General features: G+C 41.3%; 1 protein-coding gene across 5 annotated transcripts in view; it reads right to left on the reverse strand.

Annotated features, from left to right (window-relative positions):
* The window catches only part of LOC149011243 (Asparagine synthase family protein), a 92,874-nt gene that overhangs the window by 2,547 nt on the left and 71,844 nt on the right, over nucleotides 1-18,483 (reverse strand). The window lies entirely within an intron of this gene.

Here is an 18,483-nt window from a genome sequence, read left to right on the forward strand (position 1 = left end):
GAAACAAAACTAATAGTAGATGTAGACATAGTATGAGAGAATCCATCACAATAAGAATAGTATGGAGAAGATAGATCACACTTTCTAGCCTCAAAATAGCGCCCCAAGATGCAACAGGAACACTCCCAGTGCAACCTGAGGATATTAATGACAGCATCAGTCCTAAAGAGCGATGGCTTTGAGAATATCAGAGGTGCCGGCATGAGAATCAACCTACCACAACAGAGATATGGATGAATGACAAGTTAAGAGGCTACAATGTTTCCAGGGTGCTACAATTCGACCATGAGCACAGCCAGCATGACCCTTATTCCAGTGTTTTCTACCCTATAATATATACTGAGTCGATGTATTTCTACTTGGACCAATGGAATTCTTGTGTGGATTGATGGGTCGATGGAAGGTTTCATTTTATGCAACTTAGTGGGTTTATTCGATTGGAATTGCACTCCACTTGGGATTAGATGGTTCACTTGGGTTCTAGTCAGATCCATTGGTTGGGCAACTTTCCCTCAAGCATACTTTTTATATACACTAGTTTAGTCTTACTTATTAGGTTATCAGGAGTAGTATTTCCTCTTTTGTTTTTAACTTATAACAGGACTTCTACTCACGAGTAAAAGTAATGAATTTGAAGGCTGTAGAGAGATGCAAGAACTTGAAGAAGCTTGAAGAAGGTGCTGAATATCAAAGAACCCATTAAAATCCGCCGTTGCCCCTCAATAGAAACCACAGTCCTCTACTCAATTACTTTTCATTCAATAACCAGACTTGACTTACAAAGAAAGAGTAGGCTCTTACTTATAGCCTGGTAAAAGACCTTAAGACTAACTGGGATTCCACTCTTACTTATAGCCTAGAAAAAGACTTTAACACTAAGTGGATTCCTTTATAGATTAGGATCCCACCACATTAATCATAACCATTGAAATAAAAATTAAAAGATCAAATAGACCCTAATTGACAGATGCATAAATAAAACTATTGAGTTACTTAAAACTCCACTTAGTAGATGCTAAATTCTATTTAATTAAAACTCTAATTGACATGTGTTTGACTAAGGACTCTTACTCAACTACTAACTCAAATTAAGACTTCTTAACAAAATTGGACTCTAAAATTAAAACTGAATTTTTAGAATTAATTCTAGCAACTAAATAGGGCTGAAAATGCCCAAATACCCTCCATCAGGGTAGTTTGGAGGGACCTTGGGGCCCACTCTAGGATTAGGCCGGGGGTCAATTTGTGTTCACATCAGTTCTCCCCTTCTTGAAAGCATTCATCTTCTAATGAATGTGTTAATCCAATGCTCTTGGTTTGATATGCTGGAATTCTTCAATGTAGACTCGTCCTCACATCTTGCAATGGGGAGGAAATAATAGATACCTTGCTGCTAGTACAGCTCCAAGACAGAACTCTGGCATGTTATGACTGGGGGGATGAAGTCCTCAATCCTAAAAGCTCGTTTGTCAAAAACCCAAGGAGAAAAGATGAAGCCAATGCTCTGAGAGTCCTTTTTTGTCACCACCTCTATTAGTATTATAGCTAAAGCCTGGATAATCCTAGTAGCATCTACTTCTAAGGAAAAAGTTTGACTGAAGGGAGGGCCTGTCTCTCAAGGACTAGGGGCTGATGTAGCCCTGATGTATGTAGCAGCCTTACCTTTTCTGTGGTGCTAAGGACATAGGAACTCTCAGTGGGGTTGGGTACCTCATTCTTTATAACTTTGACTTGGGTTGCTGATTTGGCCATGTTTCTGCATTCTGTGAGGGCACCTTTGTCAACTATTATGCTATTAACTTCAAGGACTTGAATCCATGGTTTGATATCTGTTGAGATCTCACTATTTTGAGATAGTGAGTTGGGCGAGATCTCCTTTGTAGTAAATCTCCATTGAGATCTCCGTCTGCTCAGGCAATTTAAATGCCATCTCTTTTAGGAGTTCAACCTGTCTCTCACTCTCTCGCCACCCAACTGGCCAAGACCTTCCAAACCTCCATTTTTGTCTGATTTATTGTCGGATTGACACTAGAGGTTAACTTACAACAAGGTTTAGCACATCTACATCAAGAAAGGAAGACCAAACAAGGCAATTTAAACGAAGATCCCTGTGTTCGTCGAGGGGAAGGTCATTGGAAACAGAATGTGAAGCATGAGCCATACCCAACACTTTTATTATGAAATGATGATTTATATTGAACTTATGATGGTTGTGTTATTGTACTCTCGAGAGTCGAGAATGTGAAATTGTATCGTACACATATGGATGGAAATCATTTGATGTATCTTATCATTTTGTTTTCATTTATATGTCCTAATGGTTCTATATTTCATGTTTTATAACCTTTCATGTTTATTCACATAGAATTTCAGTTTCAAACTTAGGGTTAAGTTATAACCAAGGTCCGACATGTCGCCTGGTGTTGCTGTGTCAGTGCCTGGTGACATCGGCGAAACGGGAGGCACCGGCGACGTGTCGCCCAACTTTTTGAGGGCATTTCTCAGATCTCACCACTTTCCCTACCGATGTTCTTCAAGAATTCATGGCATTGTTCGTACAGGTGGAAGAGATAGTCGATGCCGTTCTTCTTCTCCCGTGCGACCTCACCTGGTTCTGTCATGATGAACGGGTGCTCCCTTTGCCTCTCCACTCTGCCTTCTTGAGAGAGTGCATCAAAAGCAAGGTTAGCGGCGGGTGGCAGGAGGAGGTTGTGTGAAATCCAGCCCTATCCTAACCCTAATCCTGACCCAGAAACCCGGTTGTTTTTAGGTCCGAAGACCCGGAGTAAAGGAAGAAGCCAACTATAGGCCATCTCAGTAGAAGACATGGTGTTTGACTCTGAACCCATGGATGTTGATGATGGAGTCCAATACTTATAGGTCTGTGCAGATTTGGAAAGGAAGCTGCACCTGTCTGAAGATGAGATTAGTTGAAGGACTTGAAGTATTATCTGACTTGGTTCGAAGGCATTTCTACATACTAGGTATGTCACTTGATATGTGTGCAAAAGCCCTTGAGGTTTAGCGTCCATTTGATCCTCCAATTCCTTGTTTGAACTTTGCTGACCTGATTGGTCAACTGATTGGTCGACTGGGCCAGTAGACCAATCAATCGACCAATGGTGTGTTAAATCCGAGAAAGTCCAATTTTAGGGTTTTTCACTCTCTTTTTAAACACACTTCGTGTTTCTTAGTATTCTCTGCCTCCAAAACACTTTGAGAACGTGGGAAGACTCGTTTGAAACTCTCTTCGATGATTTTGAAGATCCCTCTGTCAGATCTGAAGTCTCTCATCTCCGATCTGCCAGTCTAAGGTTAGTATCTCTTCTATATTGTAATTTATTCTTTCTTCGATCTTGTTCTTGATTAAGATTGGGAAGATGATGCTGCATTCTTGCAACCATCTCTTTCGTAATCTGATTCTTTTCTTTAGGGTTTATGATCAGCATAGAGATCTTAACCCTAACTCTGAAAATTCTTCTTTAAACCCTAATCCTTTCCATGGATCTGATTTCATAACCATTTAAATCTAATTTTCATTGCGTACTTGAATCTAATTCTGATTACCTTTTTCTTGTATGAGATCTAAATCATCCCTTGCCTTTCTGTGATTTCCATTGTATTTTTCATCGAATTCTAGGTTTTTTCACCCAATTGGGGAAGCCATGATTTTTATTTGAAGGTAATGTTTTTAATCATTATTAATGCCCGATCTTTACTCCCTTAGTGTTAGAATACTATCATATAGTTTTCCTCAAAGTTTCGTGAACTACCGAACCCTGTAGATTGAGTTTCGGATCAGAATTCTCATACTTGCTTCGTACTGACTCTGTTGGTCGACTGGGTCAAGAGACCAATCAATTGACCAATGATGTCAGTAGCTTCATTTTTCGCACAGTTTGATTCGTTTGCTCTCTGATCTTTTAGGCATCTTTCCTAATGTTGTATCTATGATTGTCAGGAGTTTAATTGCTAAGTTTGGAGCCTCTCTCTTTGATCTTTGGATTATCTTCGGCGATAATCAAGGTAAGGACAGTTATTTCATAATAACATAGATCGCATACTCTCTGGTTTCTACTTTAAGAAACTTTGAGTTTATTTACTGTTCTTGTATTTTATACTTCTGATGTACTACTGTAAGTACAGTAGCACTTCATTTATGTCTTCTTTTCATTATTCAAGCTTATATGAATTGCCTATTACTATATTGTTTAATGATTAGATTATACTTTTATATTATCTTTTGTATGATGAAGTGTTGATTGTATATGTCATGACTGACCTGAGAATGTGTTTGATTAAGTTTGGTTTGGGATTGAGAGGTGTCCTTTTGACACTTTTGTCCTTAGACAACAACGGAAATAGTATGGGATGTTTCCGGGGTTGCCCATTGATACCTTCCTGAATCATTGGTTGTCATACCTAGGACTGTCTAACAGTGTTTGGCTAAGATGTCCCCGTTATATCAGACCCTAGTCGGAGGGTTATTGAGACCGGTAACCAACCCATGAGAGGACAGGAATCACATTGTGGGGGCCATTTATTGGGAGGGTTGCATATGGATAGACTTGGGCTTATGGGCGCTCAAGACCGGTAACCAACTCGTGAGGGGACGACATAAGAGCTTCACGTTTACCATACGTGGATAACCAATAGGGTTGAGGAGTCCGTAGTCCGGGACTATGAGGACTCTAGTGTGAAGGATACCGGAAAGGATCCCGAGAGGGGAGGAATGGACGTATCTGGAACTGAGTTGATGTAACTGAGTAGATGACTTGCATTGAGCTAGGCTTAACCCTGACATGCGCCAGTACTTAGACCCATGGTGATATGAGAGAGCGGTGACTTAATCCCCAACCATGGAATGTCTTGAGGGATCACGGACCCACTACCAACCGGAGTCGAGTGATTGAGACCTACCCAAAGAAGTATGGGGCTATAACTAAAAGCATGTCTGCCAATAGAGACCAGCATACATAGAGTTTAGAAGCATACATACATTATCTGTTTCATATTGCATTGCATCTTGTTGTGTTCTGCCGCATGTTATTTATGAGTTAACTTGCCTTGCTGAGTTCATTCGAACTCACTCCTTTTTGTGCAATCTTTTTGTTAGATTATCCTACAGGTACTGACTACTATGAAGGACAGTACGATGAAGCGCAAGCCGATGAAGCGTTCTACATGCAAGGTATTGGCAACTATGAAGATAACCATGATGATCCCTCGAGCGATCAAGTTGCGTACTACGATTAGACGTAACGTAGAGTTGGAACATCTATGTTGGAATGATGATGTCCACTATTTTGAGGACATTATTTATAAAATAGAAAACTCGTAGTTTAGTTTGGCTTTCTTTCTGTGTTTTCCTTAGACTCAGTTGTAATTCTTTTTAGACTTACGTGCTACATTTCTGCTGTAACTGTGGAGTGAGTTTCCGCCTCACTCTACTTCTTTTTTATGTGATTACATCTGGTATCATTTTCTGCACTTTGATTATACTGATATTCATTTCCTAGTTAGGCCTTTTGTTTATAATATTATATTTGATTATGTTATTGCATATGTGGGAGGATGATTTCCTCGATACTTGATCTTCGGAGCTGTGGATCACACACTTGGGTCTGCTAGTTAGGGTACCGGCTGGGGGGATGTGACAGGTTCGTATCAGAGCGCAAAGTTCAAGGAAATCCTAACCACAGAAAACAATAACAGAACATTCCTGAGTCATAGATCCAGAAGTGACTCATCTACTCCTAGAAGTTAATAATAGAACATTTGGATTAAAAACTTGATTAATAAGCATAATTAATTATCTGAATAATGCACAATAATTATATTTAAACAAATGTCATGTAATGCAATAAAAGGAAAGTGCATAATACACAATAATAAAGAGAAACAAAAAGAACTTCATTAATTTTAAGAAAAGTTTACATCTGAAAAAGCATAAATGAAAATCCTAAGTAAAATCTATCTAGGTGATCTCCTCTGATCTCTAAATGCTTTGAAGTCCTCGGCCATCTGAGCAATCTGAGACTCTATCCGATCCTGCGGTGACTCCATAGCACTATACATCTGCTCTTGTCTGACCTCCATCCTCTCTAGTGTAGAAGTCAACAATCTCATCTGAGCACCTAAATCTGAAGTCTTTGGGACTGAGTGTGAAGGGTCTTCAGTCTCGAAGTGTGGTGATCTGGGAATCTCAGGATACTTAGGATCAGCCTTATGCATCTCTGTGTCCTCTGCCTGATCATCAGAATCTGGACCAGCATCACCTTCATCTGCTGGAACCTTAACCTCATCCTCATCCTCATTTGTCTCCTCCTCACCCTCTGGACCTGGAGATCTCACAGTCTGGGTAAGCCTCATCTGCCTGATAGTCCTCGTCCCAATGGTGTACCCCAGTGCTCCAGTGACTACATCTGCTCTTGCTAGATCCACTCCGAAGTGCTGGAAGACTAATGTCAGTAATCTCCCGAAGCAAAGGTTCCCCATACTCGGATGTGCCACCAGATCTATCATGATGTTATGGATAATGTAGGACAAGTCGATTTGGAATCCCATGTAGATCCGGTAGATGATCCGAGCCGAGTCCATCATCTAACCGCTGTTCCGCGGAAGGTAGCACTCTGAGCTGTCCCAAAGCGTAGCACAGATCTCATGAAGCTCGTAGGGTAGTAAGAAGCGGTCTACCTCTGCCCCTGATGGTATCCATAGGCACCTGAGGAATTTGTGACAGTGTTCTAGTAGAGAACCGGATCTGTGTCTCCATGACCCTGCTCTCGAGAATCAATCTAAAAGGACGACCTGGTCCTCTGGCCTCCTCGACAGATGTGAGGTTACTGAAGAACAACCTCACTAGATCCGGGTAGACGGGCAAGCCCGCAGTGAAGAGATGAGTCCACCCTAGGGTGTCGAATCTCTGTCGGATCCTGAATACCCTCAGCTCTCGCAAGTGAAGTAGCCGCTCGTACTCTATGTAGTAGTGCTCGAAGTATGCCTCGTACAGCAACTCTGCCTGCGGCGTATTAAATTTGTCAAGCCGAAGTACCTCTGTTCTAGGCTGAGCTGGAACTCGACCTCTGCCTCGCCTAGCACCCACTATCCTGCCTCGACCTCGTCCACCTCTCTGCATGCTGTGATGTCTATGGAAAAGACAAAAAGGCATTGCTTGTTAGTGTTTGAAAATTCAGCCAGAAGGGCATTTTCGTAATTTTCATCAAAATTGAAAATTTGGGGAAAATGCGAATTGAACATACTAGCATGTGCGCAATACTTGGAATTGCATGGCTATGAAGTTTATTCGAAGAAAATCGATCGAAATCTCGGTCTAAAGTTGAAAATTCAGCAAGAAGGAATTTGGGGATTTTGAGATTTAGGTCAAAATTGGATTTTTGAAAATTTTGAAATTGGTAAAATCAAATTACATGAACACATTCACAATATCATTTTGAGCATTTGATTTCGTGCAAAAACTCCAAGCGGTTTGTGAGAAATCGAAATTTTTCTAAAATTAACGATTTCGATTACGAAAGCGAAGTGAAAGTGCAAGATTGTGTTAGAACTTGTTGTTTAAGCATGGCATTGTGCTAAAAACCTAGGGAACATGTTTCTAAGTGTTCCAAAGCATGATTTCTAGCAATAGACACAAGTAAAACATGGATTTTGTTGAAATGCAAGCATGAGAAGATGAAATCGAAAGTGAATATAAAGATTTACCTTCTGTGAAGATGAATGAGTGTAGAAGTGTTGTTGTTGAAGCACCAAACTACTTGGAAATCACTTAGAAGGACCTCAACACTTCTTCCCCAGAGCTCCCTCTCAAGTTGGTAAAGTTTGGAATGAGTTTGAATGGGATTTTGGCACTTAAAACCCTGAAATTCGCGTGCTGTCTTGATTGGTCGACTGGACCACTCGACCAACCAATCGACCAATGGACCCAGTAGCTCCATTTGCTGTTTAATTTTGGAAAAATGTGATTTTTGTCCCATGATTGATTGTTTGATGACTAAATGGATGTATTTAAGCATGATTTAAGATTCTTAATCATTTGGACTTGTGGATTATGTCGAAACTTCGAAATTCGGTGTTTTTGACATTTCGGTTTTTGCAGAATGGTTACGTTCAGGAGTGGGCGTGGTGAATCCAGTGGTCACGGAAGTGGCGAGATACCAATCGGTCGTCATGATCAGTAGACCAACACTGGTGACCAAGGTACACCTGATATACCCGGTGCCCCGAATGTCGGAAGCTTTCGCGATATTGCCAACATTATGGGCAATATGATGCCGCAGCAAGCAGCCTAGTTCAATCAGATGCTGACGGGTTTCATGACTCTGCACAATGAGACTTGTGCCGGTGCCAACGGAATTCCTCATGCCGCAGTTCTAAATGCGGGAGGATTAGTCGGAACTCCTCATACCCGTTTGATGGAGAGTTTTCTGAAACTTCAAGTGCCCAACTTCACCGGAGTATCCAATGATGCCTTGTTTCCTAACAAGTGGCTACGTGAGTTGGAAAAAGCTTTTCGACACCTGCAATGTACTGAAGCCCAGAAATTTTGTTTGCTGAGCCGAAGCTACAACATGAAGCTGACGCTTGGTGGACTTCCACCCGGCCTATTTTGGAAGGTTTGCATGCGGGCGTTGTATCGTGGGATTTGTTCAAGGAAGCTTTTTGCAAGAACTATTTCTCAGAAGCAGTGAACGATGCGAAGGAAGCTGAATTTATGGCTCTTACGCAAGGAATTCTGTTTGTGTTGGAGTACCAACAGAAGTTTGAAGACCTTCACTTCTTTGCTCCTGACTCCTTCAAGATTGAGATTGCCAAAGCAAAGAAATTCTTTAAGGGATTGCGACCTGCAATCAGGGCATATCTCACCATTCAGCCTATTGAAAGTTATTCCCAGGTGGTGCAGAATGCCAAGAAGCTGGAAGAGACTGAGAAGGAGAATGCTAGAGTGCAAAGACCTTGGCAGCCAAGGAATCCTGGATTTGCGGACCGTACTGATTGACGCTTTGTGTGACCTACGCCATACCCTACTCCTACTTTTCAACCTAGGAGTGTAGGTCAGAGCTCTGGATTTAAGCAGCCAGGCTAGTATAGTCAGTATGGTGGGAATCGGCCGCCAACAAATGTGAATGCTAGACCAATGAATGCGAATGCTAGGCCCGTGAATGCTATTCATTAGCCTTTGGAACAGAAGCCTCCAGTTGCACATATTCCTGTTGGATTTAGTAACCCTGTTTGCTTCTACTGTAAGCAGACTGGTCACTTTGCTCGTGCCTGTCCTAAGAAGCCAGTTCAACAGTCGGCTCCTGCAGTGAAGAGTACTCCTGTCCCTCCTTCTGGTAGAGTATTCAGTATATCTGGTACAGAACAGGATGCGAATCATGAAGTGGTTACAGGTACTTTAATTATTGCTTCTATTCCTGCATTTGTCTTATTTGATACGGGTGCTTCCCGTTCATTCATATCATCTGCATTCATCAAGAAGACTGATTTAGCACCTGAGAATTTATCTAGTTGTTTATTGATTTGTACACCTACTAGACCTGTTGTGAAACTAGATAAAGGATTAGTTAAGTGCCCTGTTTTGATTGGTGGAAAGAATTTGGAAGCCAATTTGGTACTTTTGGATATGAAGGATTTTGATATCATTTTGGGTATTGATTGGTTGTCTACCCATAATGCTGTAATTCTTTGTTCTTTAAAGAGAATTCAATTTGAGATTAGTGGAAGTTCAATTTTTGAATTCCAAGGCGAGAAAGGAAGAATTGGTAAAAAGACTTTGTTCACATTGATGCAAGTGTATGCATTAGTAGAAGGGATGGTATCTGAAGGAAAGGTTAAAGAAGGAAAGAAAGTAGAAGAAGTCAGGATTGTATGTGACTTTGTTGATGTCTTTCCTGATGATCTGTCAAGAGTGCCACCTAATAAAGAAGTGGAATTTTCAATTGATCTAATCCCTGGTGCTGCCCTAGTATCTAAGGCAGTTGAAAGAACTCAATTGGTAGAGTTGCAAAAGCAGTTGAAAGAACTCTTAGATAGAAGTTTCATTCAGCCTAGTGTATCACCTTAGGGAGCCCCGGTCTTGTTTGTCAAGAAGAAGGATGGTAGTATGCGCCTGTGCATTGATTACCGTGAGTTGAACAAGTTGACCATCAAGAATAGATACCCGCTGCCCAGAATTGATGATCTCTTTGATCAGTTGAAGGGTGCAACAGTATTCTCGAAGATTGATTTGAGGTCTGGATATCACCAATTGAAAGTGAAATCAAGTGATATTCTTAAGACGGCCTTTAGAACAAGGTATGGGCATTATGAGTTTCGAGTTATGCCTTTCGGTTTAACTAATGCTCCTGCTGTGTTCATGGACCTTATGAACCAAGTATTTCATGATGTACTTGATAGTTTTTATCGATGACATCTTGATTTACTCAAAGAATGAAGAAGAGCATGCAAGGCATCTAGATTTCACTTTGCAAAGACTGAGAGAAAAGAAGCTTTATGCTAAGTTTAGCAAGTGTGATTTCTGGCTCAAGAGTGTAGTATTCCTCGGCCATGTGGTTTCAGCTGAAGGTATTCGTGTTGATCCCAAAAAGGTACAAGCAGTTGCCGATTGGGAAAGACCGAAGACTGTGACGGAAATAAGAAGTTTACTTGGTTTGGCCGGTTACTACAGGAGGTTTATTGAGAATTTTTCTAGGTTAGCTGCTCCTATGACTAAGCTGACTAAAAAGGAAGAGAAGTTTGTTTGGTCTGACGCGTGTGAGAAGAATTTCCAAGAATTGAAGGATAGATTGACAACTGCCCCGGTTTTAACTATACCTGATAACTCCGGCGGTTTGACAGTCTACACTGATGCGCATCAAAGATTGGTTTGGGTTGCGTGCTAATGCAACATGGTAAGGTCGTAGCCTATGCCTCTCGGCAATTGAAAGATTATGAGCAGAATTACCCCACTCACGATTTACAGCTTGCTGTTGTTGTCTTCGCTTTGAAGATTTGGAGACATTACCTATATGGTGAGAAGATTGCTATTTTCACAGATCATAAAAGTTTGAAATACTTCTTTACCCAAAAGGAGTTAATATGAGACAAAGAAGATGGTTGGAATTGGTCTCTAATTATGACTGTGACATTCAGTATCATCCTGGTAAGGCGAATGTGGTTGCTGATGCTCTTAGCAGGAAAAGTCAGAAGAAAGTACTGGACATGAATGCCTCGAGTCAACCTCTGTTGTCTTCAATTTCAGATTTTGGTTTAGAAGTTGTCCCTGAAGATTCGGAAGTTGTTTTGTCTATTATGACAGCAAGATCCACCCTTAGAGACAGAATTGTTGCTCTGCATGGTTCTGATTAGGAATTTAAGGAAAAGATTGAGAAGATTTCTTTGAGCCTTGATTTAGACCCTGACTTTGGAATATCTATGGATGGTGCCCTATTGTTTAGAGGTAGACTTTGTGTGCCAGCTAATGAAGAAATCAAAAAAGAGATTTTGAAAGAAGTACACCAGTCGATCTTTACATTACACCCTGGAAGCACCAAGATGTATAAAGACTTAAGAGAACATTTTTGGTGGAATGGTTTGAAGGCCGATGTTGATGATCTTGTTGCCAAGTGTGAGACTTGCCAGCGTTGAAAGCAGTTCATCAACCCCCATCTAGATTACTTCAGCCTCTTCCTATTCCTAGTTGGAAGTGGGAAGATATCTTGATGGACTTCGTGACTAGCTTGCCTCGGACAAGTAAAGGTAATGACACTATATGGGTAATTGTTGATAGGTTGACCACATCAGCCCATTTCATTCCTATGAAGATCACTCATACTTTGGATAAGCTAGCTCGGCTATATGTGGATAATGTAGTTCGTCTGCATGGAGTGCCTGTGAGTATTGTTTCTGATCGTGATCCTAGGTTCACCTTAAGGTTTTGGAACAGTTTGCAAAAGGCCTTGGGAACCCAATTAAACTTGAGTACAGCTCAACATCCACAATCTAATGGACAATACGAGCGGACAATTCAAACTTTGGAAGACATGCTTAGATCTTGTGTAGTGGATATAGGTGGAAATTGGGATGAACACTTAGCTTTAGTTGAGTTTGTTTATAACAACAGTTATCAAGCAACAATAGGCATGGCTCCATTCAAGGCTTTGTATGGTAATACTTGTAGGACACCCTTGTATTGGACTGAAACTGGTGAAAGAAAAGTCTTGGGCCCGGAGATGATTGAAGCTACAAGCGCAATGGTCGACATGATTATAGAAAGGATTAAGTCTGCTCAGTCAAGACAAAAATCCTATGCTGATAAAAGGACCGATTTGGAATTCCAAATTGGGGAGAAAGTTTTCTTGAAGGTTTCCCCTATGAAAGGTGTAATGAGATTCAATGTCAAAGGAAAGCTTAGCCCTCGTTACATTGGACCCTTCGAGATTTTGGAAAAAGTTGGATCGGTTGCGTATCGTTTGGCTTTGCCTCCATCTCTTGCTGCAGTGCATAATGTGTTTCATGTTTCGATGCTTCGGATATACATTGAGAATCTAGAACACATACTACAGCAAGAACCCCGAAGGACTTAGTGCTGATCTTACCTAAGATGAAGAACCAGCTGAAGTCTTGGATAGGAAGGACAAGCAACTACGGAATTGCACCATTCCTTTGGTGAAAATTCGGTGGAAGAATCATTTCCCTGAAGAAGCTTCTTGGGAGAAGGAAGAAGATTAAAGAAGAAGTTTCCTCAACTTTTTGGAAGTTCAGGTACGCTTTCAATTTCGAGGACGAAATTTCTTTTAAGGGGGGGGGGAGAATGTGAAATCCAGCCCTATCCTAACCCTAATATTGACCCGGAAACCCGGTTGATTTTAGGTCCAAAGACCCGGAGTAAAGGAAGAAGCCAACTATGGGCCATCTCAGTAGAAGACATGGTGTTTGACTTTGAACCCATGGATGTTGATGATGGAGTCCCATACTTGGAGGTCTGTGTAGATTTGGAAAGGAAGCTGCACTGTCTTGAAGATGAGATTAGTTGAAAGACTTGGAGTATTATCTGACTTGGTTCGAAGGCATTTCTACATACTAGGTATGTCACTTGATAAGTGTGCAAAAGCCCTTGAGGTTTAGTGTCCATTTGATCCTCCAATTCCCTGTTTGAACTTTGCTGACCTGATTGGTCGACAGATTGGTCGACTGAGCCAGTAGACCAATCAATTGACCAATCGTGTGTTAAATCCGAGAAACTCCAAATTTTAAGGGTTTTCACTCTCAATTTAAACACACTTCGTGTTTCTTATTATCCTCTGCCACCAAAACATTTTGAGAACATGGGAAGACTCGTTTGAAACTCTCTTCGGTGATTTCGAAGATTCCTCTGCCAGATCTGAAGTCTCTCATCTCCGATCTGCCAGTCTAAGGTTGGTATCTCTTCTATGTTGTAATTTAGCCTTTCTTCGATCTTGTTCTTGATTAAGATTGGGAAGATGATGCTGCATTCTTGCAACCATCTCTTTCGTAATTTGATTCTTTTCTTTAGGGTTTATGATCAGTATAGAGATCTTAACCCAAACTCTGAAAATTTTTCTTTAAACCCTAATCCTTTCCATGGATCTGATTTCGTAACCATTTAAATCTAATTTTCATTGCGTACTTGAATCTAATTCTGATTACCTTTTTCTTGTATGAGATCTAAATCATCCCTTTCCTTTCCGTGATTTCCATAGTGTATTTTTCGTCGAATTCTAGGGTTTTTCACCCAATTGGGGAAACCATGATTTTTATTTAAAGGCAATGTTTTTAATCATTATTAGTGCCCGATCTTTACTCCTTTAGTGTTAGAATACTATCATATAGTTTTCCTCCAAGTTTCGTGAAGTTCCGAACCATGTAGATTGAGTTTCAGATCAGAATTCTCGTACTTGCTTCGTACTGACTGTTTTGGTCGACTGGGTCAGTAGACCAATCAATCGACCAATGATGTCAGTAACTTCGTTTTTCGCTCAGTTTGATTCGTTTGCTCTCTGCTAGTGTTGTATCTATGATTGTTAGGAGTTTAATTGCTAAGTTTGGAGCCTCTCTCTTTGATCTTTGGATTATCTTTAGCGATAATCAAGGTAAGGACAGTTATTTCATAATAACATAGATCGCATACTCTCTGGTTTATACTTTAAGAAACTCTGAGTTTATTTACTGTTCTTGTATTTTATACTTCTGATGTACTACTGTAAGTATAATAGCACTCCATTTATGTCTTCTTTTTCATTATTCAAGCTTATATGAATTGCCTATTACTATATTGTTTAATGATTAGATTATGCTTTTATATTCTCTTTTGTATGATAAGTGTTGATTGTATATGTCATGACTGACCTGAGAATGTGTTTGATTAAGTTTGGTTTGGGATTGAGAGGTGTCCTTTAACACTTCTGTCCTTAGACAACAACGGAAATAGTATGGGATGTTTCCGAGGTTGACCATTGACACCTTCCTGAATCATTGGTTGTCATACCTAGGATTGTCTAACAGTGTTTGGCTAGGATGTCGCTGTTATATCAAACCCTAGTCGGAGGGGTATTGAGACCGAACGACCCGTGGTAGCAATGTGATTCATGGGCGCTCAAGACCGGTAACCAACCCGTGAGAGGACCGGAATCACATTGTGGGGGCCATTTATTAGGAGGGTTGCATATGGATAGACCTGGGCTCTAAGCGCTCAAGACCGGTAACCAACCCGTGAGGGGACGACATGAGAGCTTCCCGTTTACCATATGTGGATAACCAATAGGGTTGAGGAGTCCGTAGTCCGGGACTATGAGGATTCTAGTGTGAAGCATACCGGAAAGGATCCCGAGAGGGGAGGAATGGACGTATCTGGAACTGAGTTGATGTAACTGAGTAGATGACATGCATTGGGCTAGGCTTAACCCTAACATGCGCCAGCACTTAGACCAATGGTGATGTGAGAGAGCGGTGACTTAACCCCCAACCATGGAATGTCTTGAGGGATCACGGACCCACTACCAACCGGAGCCGAGTGACTGAGACCTACTCAAAGAAGTATGATGCTATAACTTAAAGCATGTCTGCCAATAGAGACCAGCATACATAGAGTTTAGGAGCATACATACATTATCTGTTTCATATTGCATTGCATCTTGTTGTGTTCTGCCGCATGTTATTTATGAGTTAACTTGTCTTGCTGAGTTCATTCGAACTCACTCCATTTTGTGCAATCTTTTTGTTAGATTATCCTACAGGTATTGACTACGATGAAGGACAGTACGATGAAGCGCAAGCCGATGAAGCGTACTACACGCAAGGTACTGGCAACTATGAAGATAACCCTGATGATCCCTCGAGCGATCAAGTTGCGTACTACGATTAGACGTAACATAGAGTTGGAACATCTATGTTGGATTGATGATGTCCATTATTTTGAGGACATTATCTATAGAATAGAAAACTCGTAGTTCAGTTTGACTTTCTTTCTTTGTTTTCCTTAGACTCAGTTGTAATTCTTTTTAGACTACGTGCTACATTTCCCCTATAACTGTGGAGTGAGTTTCCGCCTCACTCTACTTCTTTTTTATGTGACTACATGTATCATTTTCCGCACTCTGATTATACTGATATTCATTTCCTAATTTGATCTTTTGTTTATAATATTATACTTGATTTTATTTGTTCATGATAATGTTATTGCATATGTGGGAGGATGATTTACTCGATACTTGATCTTCGGGGCTGTGGAGCACACACCCGAGTATGCCAGTTAGGGTACCGGCTGGGGGGATGTGACAGGTTGTGACGATTTTAAAAATGAAATCAGCTGCGCCACCCACCACATCCTCTCACATAAACGGTTCCCGGCGGCCGATTCACAAAAACGATACAGCCCCTTCAATCCTTCCCCAGCTGGACCGGCCCTTCGCGTTTCCCACTTAGAACCTCTCCGTAAACAATCTCCTCAACTTTCTTCTTCAAGCATAATCGATTCCAAGAAGCAGAAGCAACAATGGGTGAAACCTATTTCAGCTTCAGCTCCAAAAGCTTCCTTTGTTTAGAGAAACGGACCCAAAGAAGATAGTGGTTATTACGGGTGGGAGTCGCTTCTTGTGAGAGAAATGCACCCAAAAAAGCTTCCTCTCTTTTTTTCATCCCATCATTTATTTCAGCTTCAGCTCCAATAGCTTCCTCTATTCTTGCGGGATTCTTCGTCTTCGGCAAAGTGGCGTCGACACTCAGCCTTGACAGCCGGCTTAATGCCACCTGACACACGCGAAAAGTTGACATTGGCGATATATCGCCGATGAAAGGAAAAAATCGTATCGCTGGGGGGTTTCGTTTCGCCCCCCAGCGACACGAGGATAAATCGCCGTGTGTCGGCGATATATTGCCGACACACGGTACACTAGTTATAACTCATATTTAGGGTTGTCTTTTCACAAATCTAAGGCTACCTACATGTTTATAAGGCCTAAAATATGTTAAATACCAAGTTCGACCCCAACTGACCCTTAAAATCGCTCGATATGGGCACTCAAGTTCATTCAAGTTGGAGGGGAAAGAATACCAGATCTCAAGTGAGACCTCTTTTTTTTAAGGGAGCGAGATGGGGGTCGAGAGCGAGATCTTGAACCATGCTTGAACATCTTTCTGGTCCTTCACTGTTCTAGCCTTAGCGACACCATTAGACTCTTTTAGTGTTGTTGTAGTTGTCATGGACAGAAGCTTTGTCTCTTGTGTCAACTCACTAAGATCTTGGTAATGGGCCAAGTGTGCTTCCTTACCAATGGAATCTTCTAGGGCTGCATCTGGTGATGGCCATGGGGTCTCCAAATTAGGAATTGGTTAATGAAAGTTGGGGGCAACAACTCCCCTTCTTTGATGAGACTCTCTGGCTAAGTGATCTTAATCAAAATGACCTTTGGAGTAGCTCATTTTACCTAATTCCTTTGGCACTATCTCTGGATGAGGCTTCTAGCTAGGTGGGGAGACCCCCTATTTGGAAGCGGGAGTTTGGCCTTGCTTGTGTGGTCACTTATGGTGCTGTCCTTCTCTTGTAAAGACTCCTAGATTGAATCTTTTGGCATTAACTATTCATGGAAAGGAAAGGACTTAACTTCAAGCTGAACTTCTGGAGTGGGTCTTTCAATTTCAAGAGATGTAGGGCTAGGACTAAGCTCTCTTGGGACTAGACTCTATGTACCTCTTTTTCTACCCTCCTCTTGCAAATTCAAGGAAGGAATACAATATTTTCCTGCCTAGGGATGGCTACATCATTATCATACAACCAAGGTCTACCCAGAATTACATCAGTCATACTCATGGGAACTACATCACACTAGATTATATTAGCATGGGACTGTAAACTAATCGGAACTAGACAACAAAATTTTACCTCAATAATCTCAAGGTTGAGTCCCACTGTGTAAGGATTGGGTGTTCCTCAACTGGTAGCTTGGACTTCTGTAAGAATGATTTAGAGATGGCATTAATGCTGCAACCATTGTCAATTATTGCTCTAACCACAGATCTACCAGCCAGTAAATGTGTATGGAAAAGGCTGCTCCTCCAATCTTCATCTTCAATTAAACACAGAAATCTTGGATAGAAAATTCATCGATGGGTCATACTCAGAAGTAACCTTCCATAGTAGGACAACCTACTAACTCTTCCATGGCTATTGTGACTGCTGGTTCATTTATGATAGTACTAGCATTTGCTGGAACTGCAACTCCAATACCAAAATTGATGTGAACACGATTTTAGGGTTAGGATTTTCAGAATAATTTCCCTAGAACTAAGCATTCACCCTGAATAATCTAACATATAATGGTAAAATATATCAGGAAGGTTTTGGGATGTTTGGGGATCTCTAAGAATTTATGGGAAGATCCTAGAGATGCGTTAGGAATTATCTAGTTTTATATGGGCTGGGTTTGGATGCTTAGGGTTTTACTCAAATCTCAATGGGATGGTTTTGAGAAATCCAAAATCACCATAAGATTGCTGGGAAAGAAGAATGAGATAATTTGGATGATTGGATAAGGTTTAGAGTAGAATGAGGGGATGATTCCAAAGATGGGAAAATTTAGGGTTTTGGGAATAGATCTTAGGCAAGCTTCCTTGGATCTTTTCCTTTCTTTTCCTTTCTTTTTTTTATTCTTTCTTTTCTGTTTCTTAGATTGGCCGCAAGTCAGAGAGGGGAGAGAGAGAGTCTAAGAGAGAAGAGGGTGTGGGGCAGGTAATCAGGGAGTAGCAGAGGGTGCGGAATGCTGCTACTGTGATGCGGCAGCAAGGAGGAGGGGCCTAGGGTGGTGCACAGGACAGGGGAGGTGGGGGAGGGATAGGGGGCTGCTGTAACTGCACGGGGGAGAGAGGAGGCTGCGATGGTAGTGAAGGGGTCTTCTAGGGCTTGTGATGGGATTGGGAGGCGAGGGCAGAGAGTGGGGATGCTGTACTTGTTAAGGCTGCTGCTGGAAA

The sequence above is a fragment of the Hakea prostrata genome, chromosome 7 (assembly GCF_041222555.1).
Source record: "Hakea prostrata isolate BN-2017 chromosome 7, UWA_Hpros_2, whole genome shotgun sequence".
NCBI classification, from domain to species: Eukaryota; Viridiplantae; Streptophyta; class Magnoliopsida; order Proteales; family Proteaceae; genus Hakea; species Hakea prostrata.